Raw genomic sequence first — 21,089 nt, 5'->3', positions numbered from 1 at the left:
AAAGGTACTGTTTATCATGAGTGACTAATACACCTATCACCAGGCCAGAACTTGACTAACGGTTGATTTCAGCTTATTAATGGTAATGGGGTACAGGTCGTTTTACATGCACCTTAGTGAGGAGATTGCCTACCAGCTCTCAAGATCTAGATAAGTGTAATATGTCTGGGCCTCAAAATTCCCCTGATTGCATCTGGTACGAATAAATGGAGGTGGAGAGCATGTAAGGCTGGGTCGCACTGACATTGTATGGTGGTTAATAGGGTTGAGCATAAGCCACTTCCAGCAGGTCAGCTATGTGGCTTCCGAGAAGCAATACCTGCACAAAAGGCACAAGTCACAGGCATGGACAAAGCTGCAGACATACACAAAGAGATGGCCAGCCTGGATCACCTCTTGCATGATGTGTTCTGCTCAGCATAAGAAGATAGGATCCAACAACATCTGCTTATTAGACAGAGGTTGCCTTGCTCTAGTCTACAAAACTGTAGTGACAGTTCACCTTCAAAGCTGGTTGTCTTACAGCTGTGTCAGATCTAACAGAAATGCATTGTGAGTGATTTGTTCCGTACAAAGGTCCTAATGCTTGGGACCAACTTTGAATTTGAGTAATTTGTTGGCTAGAACCCAACAATCATTTTTCTGGATGTAAGCTCAGGTCTTTGATGTAAGCAGAAGTTCACTCTGTGACTTGGAAGAGTTCTGTCAAGTGGTGCATAAAAAGTTAGAGACTAGTGTCAGGATACTTTAGCTCTCCCCCATGAGGAGAACGTACCTTAGTACTGAGAGAAAATCTTTGCTGCTGAGGCAACCTGAAGAGGAGGACATACACTACCTGGCATGTAAACAGTCTTCAGCCCAGTGTCAGAGTCCAGCCCTTCAGTGCATTGCTATGAAGAGATTTGTGATGGAGAGTGATGAGCCCAGAGGCTGCAACCACAGTCCAGCCTTTCCAACATCATAACAGCAGTGCCAATTCAGAGGGGCTGACTACGACTAACATGACAAAGCTTGTCTGAGTTCTACCTCTGTCCCCAGAACTACCCTGAAGTCCAATGTTTGATACTGGATGAGTTTGGGGCATTCTGATTCCCAGGAGATTGTGCAGTACAAGATGCATCTCAATGCTGACTCACTCTTAAAGTGCTAGCATCATCATGAGGCCTCTAAGCTTCTCCTGTCTGCACCAGACTCTCCATGATCTAGACCATCAAGTGCCAACATCATCTGAGTCTCTGTAAGTCTTCTCAGGAGCAGCCCCGACCAGTTCCCAGGGCATAGGCACATAGCCAGACTGCCACCCACACTGAAGAAATGACCCACAAGGGCCATTCGGCTGCCCTGTGAATGTACCAGATGCGTCAAACGCAGTGCTGCAGTCATTCAACCAGAAGAATCCCTCACACAAAGTGCACCCACAGAAACTTTAATACTGCTGATGTTTAGGTATCTACTTTTAATTCGGACACTGCACCTTGGCTGGTTTTAGGAGAGTCTCCTGACTTGAGGCACGTAGATATTGCACATACTCAAGTAGCACAGTAATTGTTCTGTTTACATTTAGTTAGAACATGTTAGATGTGTTCTACAACCTATTATATAAACACATTGGGGGTTATTCTAACTTTGGAGGAGGTGTTAATCCGTCCCAAAAGTGACGGAAAAGTGACGGATTTACCACCAGCCGTATTACGAGTCCATTATATCCTATGGAACTCGTAATACGGCTGGTGGTATATCCGTCACTTTACCGTCACTTTTGGGACGGATTAACACTCCTCCAAAGTTAGAATAACCCCCATTATATTTAATTGAACATAAAGTGCAATTGCTTCTTCAAAAAGATAAAACTTCCTGAACACTGATTTATTGTACAAAAAGTGATACATGTGCTGTTTGAGTTTAATGTCCTCTACCCTACAACCAAACTTCATCAGTCAGCTTTGACGGTTCGACCTCATTAAAGTGAAACAAAGGCCTAAGGGGATGTTCTTTGTTAACCCAGGTAAAATTTCATTTATTCTGGCTGATCTTGTGTAATTTACGACATTTTCTGGTATGGTAGTTGCAGTGGCGTCTACGTCTCAACAGGGGTGGCGGGGCAGGGGGTGTGAAAAGATAAAATAAAATGTAAAAAACACTTACCTTTTATATCGGGTGAGACGGTCTCTCCTTCGTCCTCTTCTCTTCCCCCGCTCCCGGAAGCACACAGACTTCCAGACTCCCCTCCAATCACGACGCCGCTGTCATCAGCATGACAGCCGTGTCGCAATTGGTCTGAGAGGCCTGCTTCCGTGCTCAGTCAGGGAGAGGGACACTGTGCACTTTCTCCTCCCAGCTGTCTCCCCGCTGTGCAATTCAGACGGGTAGAGAAATGCTAAGTGCGCATGACTGTTAGTCCGGCCTTCTATGGCCGGCCAAACGGTCATGTGCACTTATGGTGCACTCCACCCTTCTCCTTCAGCGTAGCCCACCCCGCCCTGACCTGGCTGCCCAAGGAAAAATAAAATGATAACAACAGTGCATTATTATCATTTTATTTTCCCTTTTTCTTCACTACACAAAGCATGGGGAGACGGAGGAGGAGGAGCTGTCGCTGGACAGTTGTATGAAATGCCTGTGATTACCCCACTTTCCATAACTGAGACTTTGTTCACATAAAAATCGTATCACAAGAGAAAGGGAAGACGTGTACACATTGAATGCGAGCGGCTCTTGTTTACGTAAAAGGAGACCTTGCACTACTTTTTATCTCAAAATACATCATCATGCCAAAATAGGTATGATGACAAATTGTGCACTGAAAAAATAGTGCATGTAACTTTCGTAAAAGGAATTACGCATATTTAATCAAAGACTAGTGCTTTGCAATTCAATAAACTTTCAGCAGTATCTGGCTTTTGGGGACCAAAGAAGAATGGCAATAATGAATATGATTGCCTAGTTGCCCTTGAGGTACCCAGGCCTACAAGAAGTGGTCCAATAACAAATGTGCAGCCTCTATCTACATTCTGTACTTTCATTAGATGTGTCATTGTTGTTAAATTATACCTCTTTTCTGACATGTTTGTCCACAAACAGGACTCATGCTTTTTTGTCTGCCCTGCCTGTCTTTCCCTGACATCCGCATCAGTTGCAACTGCTTTTGGGGTTTGCCTACCTCCAGTTTCAGTGGAGTATTTGTTATGGCTATCCAGAGTCTCCCTTGGGGTTGCCTTGTGTCCTGTGATAGAGTCAAATCTGCATTCCCTTAATAGACACCGTCTTCCTCAAGCATGACAAGAAAGGCCACCCACATTTCTCATCTTAACTCATTCATCCCATGTGCCAGCAGAATAAGTAACTTCTTAATGGCACTTCACCATCTCAACATTTCCAGGTGGAAATGTTATAGGAACTACAAGCCTTATGTGTGGAAATGAGAACTTAGTTTTACCCCTGTCACTTGTAGGCCATGAAGGGAGAGACAAATGGACATGTTCGAGACACTACTACGGACAGCTTGAGCATTTTCAATGAATGCAGGGAGATGCGTCAATATTGATGTATGACAAGTGAAGACATTAACGCCTGAAAATTGATTTAAAGCACAGGATGAAGGACATTGAGTATTATAGCCCTGGCTGCGCACAAAGCCCTGTCAATGACATGGGGCCATTCTGTTTCCCCTACTATTCCAACTTTAGGGCAGGAAGTGATGCAGATCATAAGATGTTTGGCTTCCACGCACTTTAATGCCATCGTGGTTGTTTCCTCTGCATGTGCAGGGCAATCAAAGTGACCCAATAAATCTCTACCGATCTACTTTGGCTACAGACCACTATTGTAGGGTAGCAGGTACCCACATACTGAGTGGGGGAAATTGAGCTACATTTGGCATTTTTGGCTAAAGGAGTTGCAGTGGTAGCCGTCCCACCCTAGTCCCAGAAGTGCCCATTTATTCCATTGCCCAGGATTGTGAATCTACAACAATGTAGGCTTGTGGGCATGCAGGGGAGCAGATCAGCGGCAGACCTACCACATTCCCTCACTTTTAAGTAACATATGAAAACCCTGGATGCAGAGCTCTACATTCCTTCCTCCCAAGGATTAATGCCAACAGTGAGAGACAGCCCCACAGGGACAGATATTTCCCTTCAATAAGGTTGCTAAGTGCCGCAATCTGCTCCCTTCCCCCATGTGGTGAGTTCTGTGTGATTCTTTTGATAACATTAAGACAATCCAATCAGGAATGATTGTCCTGTCACACATCCCTGTAAAGAGTTCTTTGTGTGAGGCCTTACTTGGTTCCGAGCCACCTCAGTTAGTAATCCTACAGATTCAGTCACAAATCGTGGAGCAACTGTGTGTCATCCTCCATGGCTGACAAAAGAAAATGCACAGCAAGTATGGCTTTCTCTCTCCAGCTGTGAGCTGTCTAGTGGCAACTCTTCCTGGCGCTGTCTGCACTGGGATTAGGTACGGTCCATTGCACCCCTCGACCATCTTAGGAACACGTGGGACAATCTGAATGGTTCCACTATGGGCCAGATGTGGGTAGGTAAAATTTTGCGAGTTGCAATTTGCGAGTCATACCGACTCGCAAATTGCAACGCGCAAAAGTGCATGCAGAAAGGTGTCTCAGACACCTTCTGCGACTCGCTATGGGGTCGCAAAGACCCACCTCATGAATATTAATGAGGTGGGTCGCATTTTGCGACCCCATAGCAAGTCCATGCACTCACAGGGATGGTGGCCTGCTGGAGACAGCAGACCTTCATGTCTGTGACTGCTTTTTTTAATAAAGCAGTTTTTTTTTCTTCTTTTTGCAGCCCGTTTTCCTTAAAGGAAAACGAGATGCAAAAAGAAAAACTTCCGAAACCATTTGGTTTCGGTTTTTTCAGAGCAGGCAGTGGTCCATAGGATCACTGCCTGCTCTGAAAAAACATTTATTTTGTCATTCACAAAGGGGAAGGGGTCCCAAGGGGACCCCTTCCCTTTTGCGAATGAGTTACCACCCACTTCAAGTGGGTGGTAACTGCGAGTTGGTTTGCGACCGCATTGACGGTCACAAAGCAACTCAGCATGGCGATGCGGTCGCAAATAGGAAGGGAACACCCCTTCCTATTTGCGAGTCGTAGCCTCAAATTGCGAGTCGGTACCGACTCGCAATTTGAGGTTGTGCATCGCGTTAGGCCTTTTGCACGTCGCAAACTGCGTTTTTTGCAGTTTGCGACGTGCAAAAGGCTTTATACATCTGGCCCTATATTCTGTACGTCCGAGTGGGTTCTGGGAGAGCTGTATGAGAAGTGCTGGCAGATGGAACTGGGAATGGTTCCCTCCAACGCTCTGAAGGCAAGTACCCTTATATAACAGCAATCTCAAGCGTGCTTCGGGAGAAAGAGAGTTTAGGAAGTTAGAAACGAGGGATTGAAAATGCTAAACAGCCAGTTGTCACAGGAGAAAAGTAATGAGTTTGAAGTATAGTTTTATTCATATTCAATCGACTTTTTTATACAAAGCCATAACAGCATTACAAACACAATTAGCAACATCATCAATCATACAAAAACATACTCCACGGCATCATAAAAAGCGTATGCCACACATCATAAAATAAGTGAAGTGCATATTATAAAATACCAGGACCCTGAGAAGGCGGACTCTGATCTCAGCACTTACTCAGTTCCTACTCCCATTATTATGCAGAAAATAGAAAAACAGACTGATGCTCCACAATAAGCTAAAAACTACTAATCCAAAGTGCTTGTGTATACCAAATTACATTTTCAAATTAGATCAAAAATTATAAATTATTTGTAAAATGTGGGACCTAATAGAATGAGAATCGTTTTTGCACACATAAGGTTAACTACTTTAACTACAGCCTACAGCATAAAAGCAAACCTAGCAAAGGGATAACAATCTCAATTAAAATTCACATAAAAACATCAGTTAATCATGTGGTTTACCCTTTATCGATTTTCTACATCTAACTGCCACTTTGAGGAAGGAACATACTCAATGGCAGATGCCAGAACTGTCTAATAGCTGTTAATAGGTCAGATCATCTCTACACCTTCAAATATTTGACTTCTTTAAAATTGGCTTAAAACAGATTAGGAAGAAGAGACTGTAAAGTCTATTAAAAACATAAAGTGCAGCAAAACCTGAGCAGACAACTCATCACACAGGCAGGCCGGCACGAAAGGGCCCAAATGTAAAGGGACTCCGAGAAACACGGACGTCGCCACACAATGCCGGCCCTAAAGCATAGAGATCTCTCCCAGCGAAAGTAGCTGACGGTCTCCGTAAAAGTTCCGAGCATAATATCTTTATAACAGAGCTCTTACTAAATTTGCAATCCGGTCTTTGGGAGTAACTAAATTCTTGATAGTGAGCTTTGACTACCAGCTTACCCGCCTTGCATAAAATAACAAGAGCAGAAAACATATCGGACAAGCTAAGCTCGTTAGGGCACTTCGAGACATCATAAACCAACCACTGGATTGCCTAGCCTTTATCTAACTATTTAACAGGGTCCAGCTTTGCTTTGTCCGTAATGTATGGCAAACTAAGGTCAAAGTGACTAAGTGGGAAGTGGTAGGTGGAAGAGAAAGAAGTCGCCTAAAAATGCAATTATCCACTGCCTGTAGCGGGAAGTATTATAATAACCCCAGCACCATATAAGGCTACAAGGGCACATTGACAATTGTATATTTTCATAAAAGGGGAAATAGTCCCCCTATGTACGGGCAGAGGGAGAATACATACTGTGCTGGTCGTCCTACTAAACCTTCATGCATGAATGATTCACCTGGATCCGCCAAGAACCTGCTGAGTCGATCACCACTCCAAGGTAGGTGATGGTACTAACGCTCCTCAACAAATGATTACTGATCGACATAGAGGAAATCTTTTTCTTTCTCAGGCTGCAAGCCATGATGTGGGACCTCTCTAAATTGGTGATCAGGTCTAGGTTGTCCATGAAAATCACAAATGCCTCTGCCAATGTGCGGTGTGCCCTCTTCGTCCGTGCCATAAGTACAGCTTTATCAGCATACAATAATGGTGGAACGAATGCTTCTGCTACCTTCGGGACATCGCTGGTGATACTGGCCCCATGGGAGCTCAAATTGTTAACATAGATGATTAACAATAAGGGTGCCAAAATACATCCTTGATGCACTCCTCTCGTTAGGGAGAAAGTGAATACTTTGCTATTGTTATTTGAGGTGGAGTTTTCAAGGCATTCCCAGTCTCTCTTGTTCAGGGCCTCCTTTCTAGACTTCAAAATATTACGATAGGACAATCTGGCCTCAGAAACCTCAGTAGCATCTCTGGGAGTTGCTAAAATGCCTTCCTTAAATGGCGATTGGCAGCTGAACAACGACTGTCAAACCAGCAAGGACAATCATAGGAATGTTGAATAGGTCTCAGCATATGGTTCCTAATACATTCATGTTCATAGTGGGCTAATTGCTCGTTTCAGCGATAATACACTTGGAATGTTTATTGATGCTCCTTCAAAAGAAGATCCAGGGCGGTAGAAGGATCTTCCAGTAACCAGACAAGTCTTAGGCCATCATTCGTATGATTAGAAACCAGTATAGATGCAATGGGGGTTTTGGTCTTATGCACAGGAAAATCACCAACTCTATTAAAGCACTGTGATCCCCCCCACTTCGTCTACATTATAAAACCCTGAGAGAGCCAATGCAAAAAGTTCCTGGTTAAGAAAAAATAATCGATTACTGAGGCCCGTTCTCACCCTCTAAAGGAGGCAGCATGGGTACCATCACTTTTAATCAGATTAACTAGCTCAATAAGGTTGTGTGCCACTAAATAATGACCTAATTCTCTCCCTTGGCAATCTGAGAGACCTACAGTTCCTAGGCCCTCAATATCACCTGTTAGCTTTCGGTTAAAGTCACCACAGAGAAGTAAATTTGGTTATTGCAAAACCACCCCCAGGGGCTTCAGATGAGTTAAGAAAGGAAAACAAATGCACAAAATGAACACAGTCAGAGTTAACAAAATCATTATTATAAAAGTTCTATAAGTAAAAATAAAAGGAATTCTCAGTGTCTTTGATAAGCAGAGCTTGAAATGCGAAGCTACCCATATCTAACACCATTACATCAACATTAAGATTCAATTGTACCGATATAGAGAGTCTGCCCTTAGATCGTCCTCATGTAGAGGGAATCAGGGGACAAGAATAACGAGCAAAACCAGCACATGTTAAGGAAGTGGTAGACAAACTTTCCTGCAATGAGATAAAATTGTATGTAACAATAAGATTACACCAAGCTGGATCAATGATCTTGTCCTTAAGCCCACAATTTTCCAACTCAGCAAGCAAAAAGGGCAGTTAGTACGATAATCCTGTAAGTATTAGTCCCTCCTCAATGCCATGCAATGTCCCTCCATGTTTCGGTTGGACGTACACACTTTAATAACCTCAGGAAGTCAGTCAATGTCTGACAAAACATCAAAGACATTCGCTGTGGCTACACAAATCTGATCTGTTACACAGGGTGTGGGGTTGGGTAACTGTTCTGCTTTGCTTCAGACTGAGAGGGAATGAAGATAAAGAATACGAAGAATGCAGCACTCTTAGTTTGAGAAATGAATTTATTAAGGCACTTCCCAGGTTTCAAACACAGATATACGAATAGAATAACATGAGCACTTAGTGTGAATGCAGCAACACGTGCAGCTATTAAAATAATCACAGCAGTTGGATAATAATAATTAGAGAAAATGCAATGCATTATCAATTAATATATATGCAGTGAATATGTATATTTATGCATGCACACAGTAACGTTAGATATTAAGAATTTAAAATGCATCACCGTGGGTATCAATTCCAACATCTTCCTTGTCCGTCAACGTCAAGCTGTGGAACTCGTGACAGCTGAGGCAGGAGAAACTTCCCCAATGGGATTATTCTGAGCAATGCGTCCACTCTCAGAAATGAGTTCCTTCTACCCCAATGTCAAGATACCCCACCTTATATACTTTAAACAAACTTAAGAGGAAGGTTCTAGAAACCCCTTCCATTTGAGTAAGTTGTGAAATTGAAGCACTGGCTGTACAGAGTCTGTTTTGAAAACACACGCTGGACACTGGCCAGATCCCAAGGTGTATTTCTAAGACCGAACTGTACCCTTCTCTGCCATAAACATTCTAATCCTTGTATATTCTTTTCAATGTTGCATCCTCCATGTTGTGTTCCCTTCCCTGGTGAGAAAAGCGAAAACACGTTAACAACCTTTGCGTGGAAAAATACCTGTGCCACCAATGTGACGGCATTTGAAGCTAAGCTAAGCACAAGATGGAGTCAGTGTTCAAGATGGGGGTGGTGGTTAAATACAGATAGCATTACAGTAACTGATCCAACGACTGAGCAACTTGAGATTCAAAAGTCATAGCCCTCTGCCCACTTTGGCAGTGGGCTGATGAATTAAAGGCCTTTTGGGCCTGTGTCTGGGAGGCCAGGACATAGTTTGGAAAAGTAACCTAAAAGAATTAAAGTTATGCCACCCCTAATGGTAGCTTTACGTAAGGGCCCATAAAACAGGCTTTGCACCAGGTGGGGAGACCTGAAATTTATGATGACAGTCACCCTGGATATCAACTGGGCCAGAACCACTCCACCCTACCCTCCTGGTTAATAATATGGCATCTGTGACGAAAAAAGGAAAAGCCCGGCTGTGGGAAAACCAATCCCATACTTTATTAAATAATTCCTCAAGAGACTCCACCTGTTCTCTGCGTAGCAGAGATCTTCCGCGAGTGTCACCATGTAAGGACTAGCAGCGAAAGGGAGATTGATAATGTGCCCACTCAGCTTAAAAACAGACCTGCTAGCTACATTTTGAGTACTCTGGACATGTATAAGGTGGCCTGCATCCCTAAAATTAGGAAGAATCTCTTTCTGAACAATTGATTGCAGACCAAGAGTTCAACTAAAAGCTGGTCCAGCATCTGGGAAACGCAGTTTCCACAGCCATTGCTGGAGAGTATCACCCTAGCTTCCATAGAAATATTAGAGATGGATGGTCTGGGCTGACGAACCAGCGAGGGTCGAGTGCTCAAGGCGCCCACATAAGAGGTTCAAGGAATTGAGAGATGTGGCTGAGGAACAGCCACTAATTGAGACTCAATATCTTTTAAGCGCTCAACAAGGGGGGAAAGTTCAACTTCTAAGAGTGCATTAAATGTCATGATGCAGTCCTCCATAAAATCCTCAACATTAAAAGAGCTTGCAGTAGTAGCTCCCATCACAGCTGTCGGAGAAATGGCAATACTTTCCTGGTTTGGAACTTGGCTGGTTTGGCTGAATTGTTTTTTTTGTTGTAATCAGTGTACCCTGTTTAGCCCTCTTTAGAGTAACAGGCTGCTGAGGGCTGGCAAAGTCAGGCATAGCCTCATTGGTTGCACCTGCAAAAAGCTATCTGTAATGTTAGAAGGTGAGCTTGACATTGAGCTTGGGAGCAAAGAATTGGCTAATGAGGCTGTAACAGACTCCGTACTCATTGAGAGTCTCATTCAATCAATGCAATTTCTGTGCCTATAACCTCCACAGCCCTTTTAACATCCAATGAATGGATGTACATTTCACTAGGGGAGTGGAGGCTGTTATGGCACCAGTAATTTTCCTTTTGCTAATATTAAACTAAACAAGGGAAACAATTTACAGCCAGTTAGCAACTCATAAGCCCAAGGCATTCAAAAACAGTACAAAATTACATTCAGATGTAAAATCCTAGAGGACTGGCCAAGCCCAGCCTTCTCTGGGCTCTGACGGGCAAAGATGGGCTCGGTCTTGGCCTGGTCTAAGCCTGGATGCACGCCCGGGCATTCTGCACGCATCCCGCGGGTCAGAGTGGGCTTTTATGTGTTCAGAGCCCCTCTTACTGGGCTCAGCAGATAGATTATAGGGGTCCCCATGCAGCAAACCAGCTCCAACAGCAACGGCGCACAGACCTGTGGGTCAGCGCATGATTTTATGCCTCCAGAGCTCGTGTTCTTGGACTCAGCAGATAGATTATTGGGGTTTTGTTTCCCTCCTTCAGGAAATGGCACCAACAGCAATGGCGTCCTGCACACACTGGTCAGAGCAAGCTTTTATGCTTCCAGAGCTCCCCCTCTTGGGCTCAGCAGATGGATTATGGAGGTTGTGGTCCCCCCTGCAGCAAGCCAAAAACAACAGCGTTTAGTGGTTTTATTCTATTAATTTGAAACCTTCACAATACAAAGTCTTCTGAAAGCAAGGCTCAGGTGATGGACTGAGGGCAGGAACTAAGGCAGCAGGGAAGGATATTAAAGAACATGTATATAGTATATCAGTTAAAAAACAGAAATTCACTGACATTAAATTAAAGTGTACTTATCATTAGTATTGGTTATAAGACCTTCAAGTATAATTCAAAAAAACTCTTTCACTTAGAAATTTGCAGTTAAGTGAAGCTCTGATTACACAACAAAACCTAAACACCACTGAAATTCACCAGTTATGTTTAGTTGTGTAATCTATGACTTCCACACCAAATTCAGTGCTTATGACCTCACAATATGTACCCTAATAAAGAACACCACCAAACAGCACTTCATTAAATAACAACCCTTACTAAACTAATACTAATAGTTTTAATTATAAACGATTTGATTAAACAAATAGCAATTTAATCTAAAATTCGGTAGCAAGAGAACGTACACTGAAAAGAAATCAGCAGGTTCTCCTTGAAGAGGCTGGACATACAGATAACAAAATATGTTTTATGTGGAATTTTTAGTAGTTATTCCGCATCCTAACAAAGCGGAAATTTACAGTGTCAAAGATAACATTTTAAAAGAGGTTTATATATTTTTTAAATGTAACATTTATCGGAAAGTTGAGCCATGAAAAACTCTGCTATCGTGTACCTGTTTGCTGATGCTCGTGTGTGATTTCACAACTTCAATACGTTTATACTAACACCACGTTTGTCAAGTAACTGTACTGGGGGGTCCCTTTAAAAATCTTTTATCTATCTGGTTGGGTTTCAATCTTATGCGGGTAACTTCTAAGAACATCAGGGAAATATAAATGTTTCGAAAGCATAAAAACCCATTAGCACGTTCCCTTTGAAGGGCTTCAAGTTGCGTTGGGCGCATAGGGGAGCGGGCAAGTTAAGGCAGCCTTAATGGAGACTATTTCCGGGCCTCCAGCGTCACGCGGCAGGCTTCAGCCGACCGTATCAGAGCGCTGACAATAAAGGCTCCGACCTTTCATCATTTCCTGTCTTTGACGGAAACAATGTGTCCATAAAACGCCATGACATGAACGCCCTGCTTGTTCCTTTTGGGACCTTTTTTGCCTCGTGAAGATATTGCCGATTAAAAGCCAGACTTCAAACATGAGGGATCACGTTTATCAATTTCCTCATCATTACCATTGTGTCGCAGATTTTCAACGGTTTCAAGCTCAATAATTAGGCTGGATAAAACCAAGCGTACAATATCCGTTTCCTTGACTACATGGTATATATATTAATGCCTCCCTTAAAATCCCAAAACAAAAAAAATATGAGTGCCTCCCTTACCATCCAAAAACAAAAACTGCTACGCAAGAGTGCTTACATTCTGGCCCTGATTACAAGTATAGGTGCTATTCACGCACCTCATAAATAACGATACCACGGGGTGCGGTTATTTATCAGGTGCTATCAATATACCACCTATACCAATTTATGTGAAGTAACCTGATGATTTTCGATATTTAACTCATCACAATCAACAATTTCCCCTGATACATTTCAGCATGTTTGACCTGGGTACTTAACGCATGCATCCGATAATGAGGTATTTACTTCATCTGATAATTATTGGATGTGTTAAATACAACCATACTCCCCATTCCGTTTGCACAGGGGTCAGAAAACAACGCTGCCTGGTAATCAGGCCACTAATGAGAATATACTAATACATTTCATTACAGACATATTGTTCAGAGATCTCAAACTGAGTTATGATCCGTAGCTATGAGATTTATTGTGAAATTATGGCCTCTCCCCTTTACCACCTCTGTGTGCTATCCTGCCCTTATTTTGGTACACCTCTGTGCAGGTTTGCAGCCCCCCCCCACACACACACATTTTTTGACCCTATTTGGACTATTAGCTGTTGGTTTTTTGGCCTGGTGTCAAGACCTTAGAGTCAGTGTTCAGTTCCATTATATAAATTATGTTGAATTGGGTGTCCCCAATTGGCAAGGACTGATTTGCTTATAAGCCCCTATTATATGGTACCCAGGGCATGTAAGCAGAGAGTCCACTCAGGACTGCAGCACTGTTTGTGCGACAGTATGCATGACAAAGTACAAAATAGCTCCCAGCCTGGCACTGCAAACTGTAAAGAGCGTGTTTGCACTGCTAGTTCGACTTTACTAATCACATCAATGGAAAAGCTACCCTATATATATATATATATATATATATATATATATATATATATATATATATATATTATATATATATATATATATATAATCTAGAGGCGGTCGCCATTACGTTGTTATAGTTAGGGCCTAGTTTCTCTAGAAAAATCCTTTTTTGTTTTGCTAATAACTTTGGTGCATTTTGATGAATCTTCACAACATTTTCCAAAAACAATGGTGGTCACTTCAGTTGTTGTCTGGAAAGTTTTGGAGTAATCTGTCAAGTGGGGGCCAAGAAAAAGGGGGGTCCCAAAATGTGTTTTCTCTGTTCATTTTTCCATAGGGATTTTGAACAGCGATAGTACCTGAACCACTGGACAAAATTACATCAAATTTGACAGAAAGGTAGGTCTTAATCCAGAAAGAGGCCTTTTTGATATTTGGTGTAAATATGTTCAGTAGGCTTTGAGAAATAAAGAAAATCCAAATTTGTATATTTATGAACACAAAGGATTTGCGACTCTTCCCAGTCTCGTGCTGAGATCTGATTGGCTGCCAACACTTCAGGAAGGAAGCAGTGGCAGCCATGTTGAGACTCGGCTTCAGCTTAGTCTGAGAAAAAAGGTTAGAAATAAAGGAAATGGGCCAGGGTACGGACACCATGACCCCTTAGCTCTGGCGCTGAGGTACGAAAGGGCTTCCCAGGGCTAAAAAGCTTATATTTTTTTTAAATGTTGCAGCGATTCCCTGCAGGTCCATGGATCCGGTGGAAAAAAAAATAATGATGCACAAGCTACCGTGGGCCGTAATTCTGAAGCCTCTGTCTGGGCAAAGTCCAGGGAGCATTGTTAAGTTTAATGGGATGGCACCTGGCCCCCGGAGTCCCAGGAACCGCCACCTCCCCGGGGATTTTATGAACTGTAAGAGGTGGACGCCTGGGCCCCACCATACAGCCCCGGGGACCACTACCTTCCCTGGGATCAATTTTGAACACCCGCAGCCCAGAGGACCACCACCTCCCCAGGGCTTTTTTTGTTGGAGAAAGACCACACGGCTCCCTTCGTGGAGCCACAGATGGCTCTGGGGACCATACCCCCATCTCCTGCTATGTCCGGGGTGCCCACCCTGAAACATAGCTGTTTGCTGTGCCTTGGTGGCAGCTTTCACTGCTGCTTCCAAGCCACAGCAAACAATGCTTGCAGCGAGGGAAAGCTGTCAAACAGCTTTCCCTTGCTGCAAGTAGAGGTTTCCTCTGTCTCCTTGCCTGCAAAGATGCAGGCAGGGACACAGAGGAAACTGCTCTCACAGAGAGGGAGCTGCTTTAGCACTGGACACCAAATTTGGCAGAAAAGTAGCTTTTCGGTCCAGAAAGCATTCTTTTGTATTTGGTGTAAATCTATTTAGTAGTTTGGGAGTTATTAAAGGTTACAAAATATATCTAGGGACACGGAGACTCCGTGAATCCCGGAGATCTCATGCTGACATCTGATTGGCTGCCAACACTTCAACCAGGAAGTTGTGTCAGCCATTTTGGTACTCGGCCTTGATAGCGCGTCCAGTCCTTATAAATTACTTATGTTTGGATACGCCGGAGGTCGGTGAACCTTTTGACCGAGTTGAGCCCTCCTCATCCAAAGAATTGTCGGATCCTTCAAATCAATAATCAATAACCCTTTATAATCAATAACCAATACTCGATTAGTAATCAATCAACAAACTAGTTAAACAGAAAATCGGTAAGTAGGCACACCATGACCTTTCAGTCATGAATAACCACACCAGTTTATTAAAAGTTGAGTTTATTTCTCTATATTAACAAAGCTAGCACAATATAAGTAAGTCTCAAAATCAAATGGTATACATATACGAACATTACTAGTCGTCCATTGCGATCTACGCAAGATTTGGATTATAATGCACTCGGTTATAGCAATGCAAATCACTAATATGAGTAACTGAATTTGACTAATTGCATACATTGGTCAGCATAACAAGATTTCAATTCAGCATGGTGCATCAAGTGGATACCTCAACTATCCTTTAATTAGCATTGGCATGTGGGCTTCATGCAAAAGAATTTAATCAACATGAATTTCGAAAAACTTCTAGCTTAGGCTCTGTCAAAATAAGCAGTTGGTACCTAAGAAGGAAAACACAATGCATAATACAATTTTCCTTTCATAATTACCAAATACAATCAGCATTCAAGATAGGTCTTCGTCCTTCAGGTACCGGTTCGATCAGCATGGGGCAGATTTCAAAGGGGCAAAGTTTAAGGCAAGTTTTCCTTGCGGCAGCAAGGAAAATGTGGAAAAAGTTATTGCATGGGCAAGACGGGGTAAAGCTAAAGTTAAAATCTCTAGGGTGAGGATTCTTTAAAGTCTCTCTCTCTGGGATAGAGAAAAGCATCAAAGTGTCATCAAAATGGCGTCTTGAATCTGGCTTCAAAATGGCATCAAAGAAAATGGCTGACTTCTCTTTGTCCGGTGGGTTTAAGTCAGAAAACGTTCCAAATTCTTCAGGGTCTACCATTGGAGGGTTCATAGGGTTGCTTCCTTTTGACCAATGAATAGTGTCTTTCTATTAGTACTCATTTATGCATAAGGTGTCCTTGGAGCTTTGGAACACAAGTAGCAACAAAGTTTGCCAATTATTTCTGTATCAGTGTCTTTATTGTCTGCACCTGCAGAAACTGACCTTGCTTCAAAGGGGATGAAACTTGCCTAGCACGAAACCTTGAGATAAGTGTATTAGTCATTCTACTGGAAAAATACAGTTTAAAGACATAAAATATGTTTGTTAATAAAAGTGGAAACCACGCAGTTAAAATTGAGACCAGGCGACTAGGCCAAAGCCTCTGCTAAATTTAAGCTAAGCATATAAGAGTTTAACGAGAAAATCATAAAATACATCTGCAATAATGACGGATTACTACATTGTCGATTCTTCATGATTAATCAAGCTCGTTTATACTAATGGCGACCTACTCCATGGGCACATTTTCTCACATACATTATTTTTCATTGCTAAAATCACATTGCCTTAAACGATTTTGTTACATGATATATAAATGTTTGTTAGCCTTTCTTTTTCTGCTTCATCAATCCCTCCTCTGATGACTAATTATGTCATCATATTAAATCTTCCACCACAAATTTTATTTCATTAAAATTCTGTTTTAGTAATTTGGCATTTCAGTCAATTCCCTCTTCCTTTTTGTTCCCTTTGATTTTTCCCTGTATATTTCTACTATTTTATTCTGTTCTTTTTCTTCTCTTCTCCTCTTATTTCTTGATTTCAATATTTTAATAGCTTTCCATATTCCCCAAATACCTATTAAGCAAATTAATATTATTAATATTCCTTTTACTATTTTCAGTAACAGTCCGTTCCAAATGTTGCCAATTTCCCACAGAAGCAAATCCTTTTCCAACCTTTTCCCTTACTCCTGGTTCTTTCAATTCTTTCAAATCTACACTCTTGTTAGTTAAATTTGTAAGCATCTTTCTAATTTGCCCACTGTTGTCTGGTATATAAGAACAACAGTGACGTGCACTAAGCATTTTGCAAACGCCGCCATTCTTTGCTAAAAGAATGTCTAAAGCAAGCCAGTTTTGAAGAGTCATAGCTCTTTCTGCAGCAAGTTCAGCATCAATCAGGATCATGGCTCCTGAGAATTTTGTCAGCATGTTATCCACAATAGTAGACAACTTTCGTATTTTGATTGAATTCAATATAACTCCTACAGAAGGAATCATTGCTCCAAATATATCTCCTACCACACCAGAAGCTGTCTCCCTTTTCTGAATACGATGTAATTCAGGCAGCTTTGGAAATTTCTTTAAGTCGTCCAGTTGAAAAATCTTTGGAAATACTATTCCCAAATAACATCTCCCATACCATCCTTTTGGAAGACGATAATAAGCATTGAGTCCACAAATATAAAATACTCATGGAGTAGCTGGATCTAGGCCATTTAGCATGAACGTCCATTTACTCTGGAACAAAAACACATGTTTACATTCACTCGTTCCTACAAAGATCGTGTCATAGTATGATTTAGGTCTATATATACAAAGTTTCCCTATGTGTATTGCATCTAAAGCTATTTTCCCTTGTGTCTTTATTGCGACAAAAGCATAGTTATCTACAGATGTCCTTTTGTGTAATTCTTTCTCTAATTTTTCTTTTACCATTTTCCTTCTATCTTCAGTGTGATCTAAAAAGCTTTTCTCTACGGGTGAAAGCAAGCATGTAAGGTTTTCTTTATGAGCTTGAACTGTGGAAAAAGGTGATAATGGTTCAAAGAAACCCCTAACTAATTTTATATAATAATCTCTCGCTACTTTACTCAGGTACTTGATTATGGGGACATATGAAAATACAACATCATGATTGGAATAGAAGTATTGAATATACTCCTGGCCATAAAATCTGGTTAGTAACAAACTACATGTTATTCCATACGTAAGAGGCATGCTATGATATGTCACTCCTTCTATTACTGAGGTAGGTATTTGTGCGCACACATAACAATCTTTTGCGTCCATTGTCTCAACATACTCATACAGCAAGCAATAGAAGACGTTAGAAGAAAGTTCTTTCTTGTCGTGTAAATATTTTTCGTCTTGTTCGAGTTTCTTTAAAGGAGTTAGTTCAGTAGTAGTTTTCAGAGTGGAAGCATCATTCGCTTCTCTTTCATTCCCTCCATGCATTCCAAGAATTATTTCCATAATTATTAGTACGCATGCAGTTATTAGACCTATACACATATATTTACAACATTTCATTTTATGTCCTTTTGTAGTACTGCCTGGCATGATCTGTATAGAATCAGAAAGCTGAAGACACGTTATCAAATCAAATTTGCAGATATACATATATAAAGGATGAACGAGGTCAAAGTTTACACGGTTTTCTTTAGCAACTTTAGTCTCTTATCGGTTTAGCAGCTTTGTCTTAAAATCTGTTTCAAAAGTGTCAATCAGGTTATCAATGTCTTATTCGGTTCAGAAGTCAATCAGGTTATCAATGTCTTATTCGGTAATGTTCATGAAATTCACTTTTCAAGTGCCAAAGTGTCGTTCTGCTTCTTCGTTTTCAAGACTGAGAGATAGAAATTCGTCTGACCAATCGTTAATGGCTGTGTATGCCCATTCTGGACCAGAGTACCTTCTGCTCAGTATTCTTTTTTTTTCAATTTTGCATCTCCTTTCGATTCCCTTTCGCTTATGTCTTGTTCTTTGGCTGTGTCTTTTTCTTCACTCGACGTTGTTATGAAAGATACTTCCTTTCTTTTCTCCTTCAACTTTGGCCCTTCATTTTCGTTTAATGTTTCTTTAGTCTTTGATTTCACTGGCGATATGCTTTGTCTCCGTTTCACGTTGCTTTCTCCTGACGGACCTGCAACCGGTTCTGGAAGATTTGGAACAATTTCGCTTTGCTTTGTCTTGTCTCCTTCTTTGAGGAGGTCAATCAGGTTTTCTCCTTCTTTTCCCGTATCGTCTGCTTCTGGGAAAGCCCTCCTCTTATCAGGCTCTCCTGCTTATTCACTTGAGATAGGATCTTTGTCACCTCCTGAGGCTTCTTCTCTGTTTTCCTCAAAAGGAACGACCTCGTCTTCCTCAGAGAATATTTCTTCTGTCCCAATTTCTCCTTGTTCGCTTTCAGGCTCTCTTCGTTCTGTCTCAGTGCCTGGTACTTTCCTGTCAGCTGTTAATGATTTCAGTGCTTCAATTTCCTCTTCCGTGGGACACGTCACCCTTTTCGTGTGACTGGCGTGAATCCAGTTGGGAACTCCCGCACACTTCACAGCAGTGGTAGTTGTCAGAATCACTTGAAAAGGTCCTTTCCAACGGGTTCCAGGCACGACTTCCTCACGTGCTTCTTTATCACCACCCAGTCACCTGCTTTCAGGGCGTGTCCTGGACCTTGGATCGGTGGCAAGGTGGTTGCCTCCACCTGGTGAGAGAAAGAGCAGACCACGTCAGCCAGACCTTTGCAGTAGTCCAATACCATATCATCTGTAATATTTACAAGAGCATTTGCAGGAACTGCTGGAAGTCTCATGGCTCTGCCCATGAGGATTTCATGCGGTGAGAGTCCAGTTTTTCTATCAGGTGTGTTTCTCATTGACATTAACACCAAAGGCAACGTGTCAGGCCATTTCAAATTTGTGGATGTGCATATTTTCGCCATTCTTGACTTCAGCGTCCCATTCATTTGCTCCACTAGTCCTGATGATTCAGGGCGGTAGCTACAGTGCAATTTTTGCTCAATGTTCAATGCTGCACATAGTAATTTGATTACTTCATTATTGAAGTGACTTCCCCTATCTGATTCTAAAGAGATAGGGAATCCGAAACGTGGTCTTAGTTCTCTTAAGAGTAGTTTTGCAACCGTGAGACTGTCATTTCTGCGTGTGGGGTATGCTTCAATCCAGTGACTAAAAATACACACAATCACCAACACATATTTCAAGCCTGCATGCATAGGCATCTCAATGAAATCCATTTGCATCCGGCTGAATGGCCCACCTGCTCTTCCAATGTGGCTAAAATTTACTACGGTTCCCTTCCCTGCGTTCATTTGTTGGCAAATGACGCAACACTGGCAAACTGCTTCAGCAACTTGGCAAAATTTGGGGTTAAACCAATCAATTTTGAATAATCTAATCATGGCATCCCTTCCAAGGTGGGCTTGTCAATGATATAACCTGGCTAATTGCGTCAAAAGACTGTTTGGCAAAACCAATCTCCCTTCACTTGAAACCCACAAATCGTCTGTTTTTTTTACGCATTGTAATTTACTCCATGAGAGCTTTTCATCCTTGCTAACATTATTTTGTAGGAATTTCAATTCTTCTATTGTGTCCACAACCTTTAGAGCGAAGGCTTCACTTGGTTCAAGTTCTGGCTCTTTTATCAAATTCCATTAGTCTCTGAGCAATATACAGTTCAATGCGCAAAACCTTGCGACTTGATCCTCATATCCATTTCCCAAAGAAACAAAGTCTTGTGATTTCGAGTGTGCACTGCATTTTACCACTGCTACTTCTCCTGGTAACTGGATAGCATGTAACAATTCTCTTATTCTTTAACCATTTTTCACTGGTGATCCTGAAGAGGTCATAAAGCCTCTTTGTGACCACAAATGTCCAAAATCATGCACTATTCCAAATCCGTACTGACTGTCAGTGTAAATGGGGACTTTCATTAATGCGGAAAGTTGGCAAGCTCTAGTAAGGGCTACAAGTTCCGCTACTTGTGCAGAGTAAACTCCCTTAAGCCAAGATGCTTCCAGAACACCTGTTATTGTACATACATCATATCCTGCTTTCAATATTCCTAGTGCATCTCTTAAACATGAACCATCAACAAAATAATTTGATCATTTTCTTCCAATTGAGTATCTTTGATATCAGGTCTTGGTTTAGTGCAAAATTCAGTCACCTGAAGACAGTCGTGCTCGATGTCTTCGGAGTTTTCAATTTCAACATTTTCACTGGGAAACAAGGTTGCTGGATTCAACGTAGTGCACCTTTTCAGCTGCACATTTGGTGATCCCAAAATTATTGTCTCATACCTTGTAAGTCTAGCACCAGTCATGTGCTGTGTTCGGGAACGTGTCAAAAGTATTTCGACTGAGTGAGGGACCATAACTGTTAAGGGATGTCCCATTA

Source organism: Pleurodeles waltl, chromosome 1_2 (assembly GCF_031143425.1).
Source record: "Pleurodeles waltl isolate 20211129_DDA chromosome 1_2, aPleWal1.hap1.20221129, whole genome shotgun sequence".
Taxonomy (NCBI): Eukaryota; Metazoa; Chordata; class Amphibia; order Caudata; family Salamandridae; genus Pleurodeles; species Pleurodeles waltl.
The sequence above is the reverse complement of the archived record's forward strand: the minus strand, read 5'-3'. Positions refer to the sequence as shown.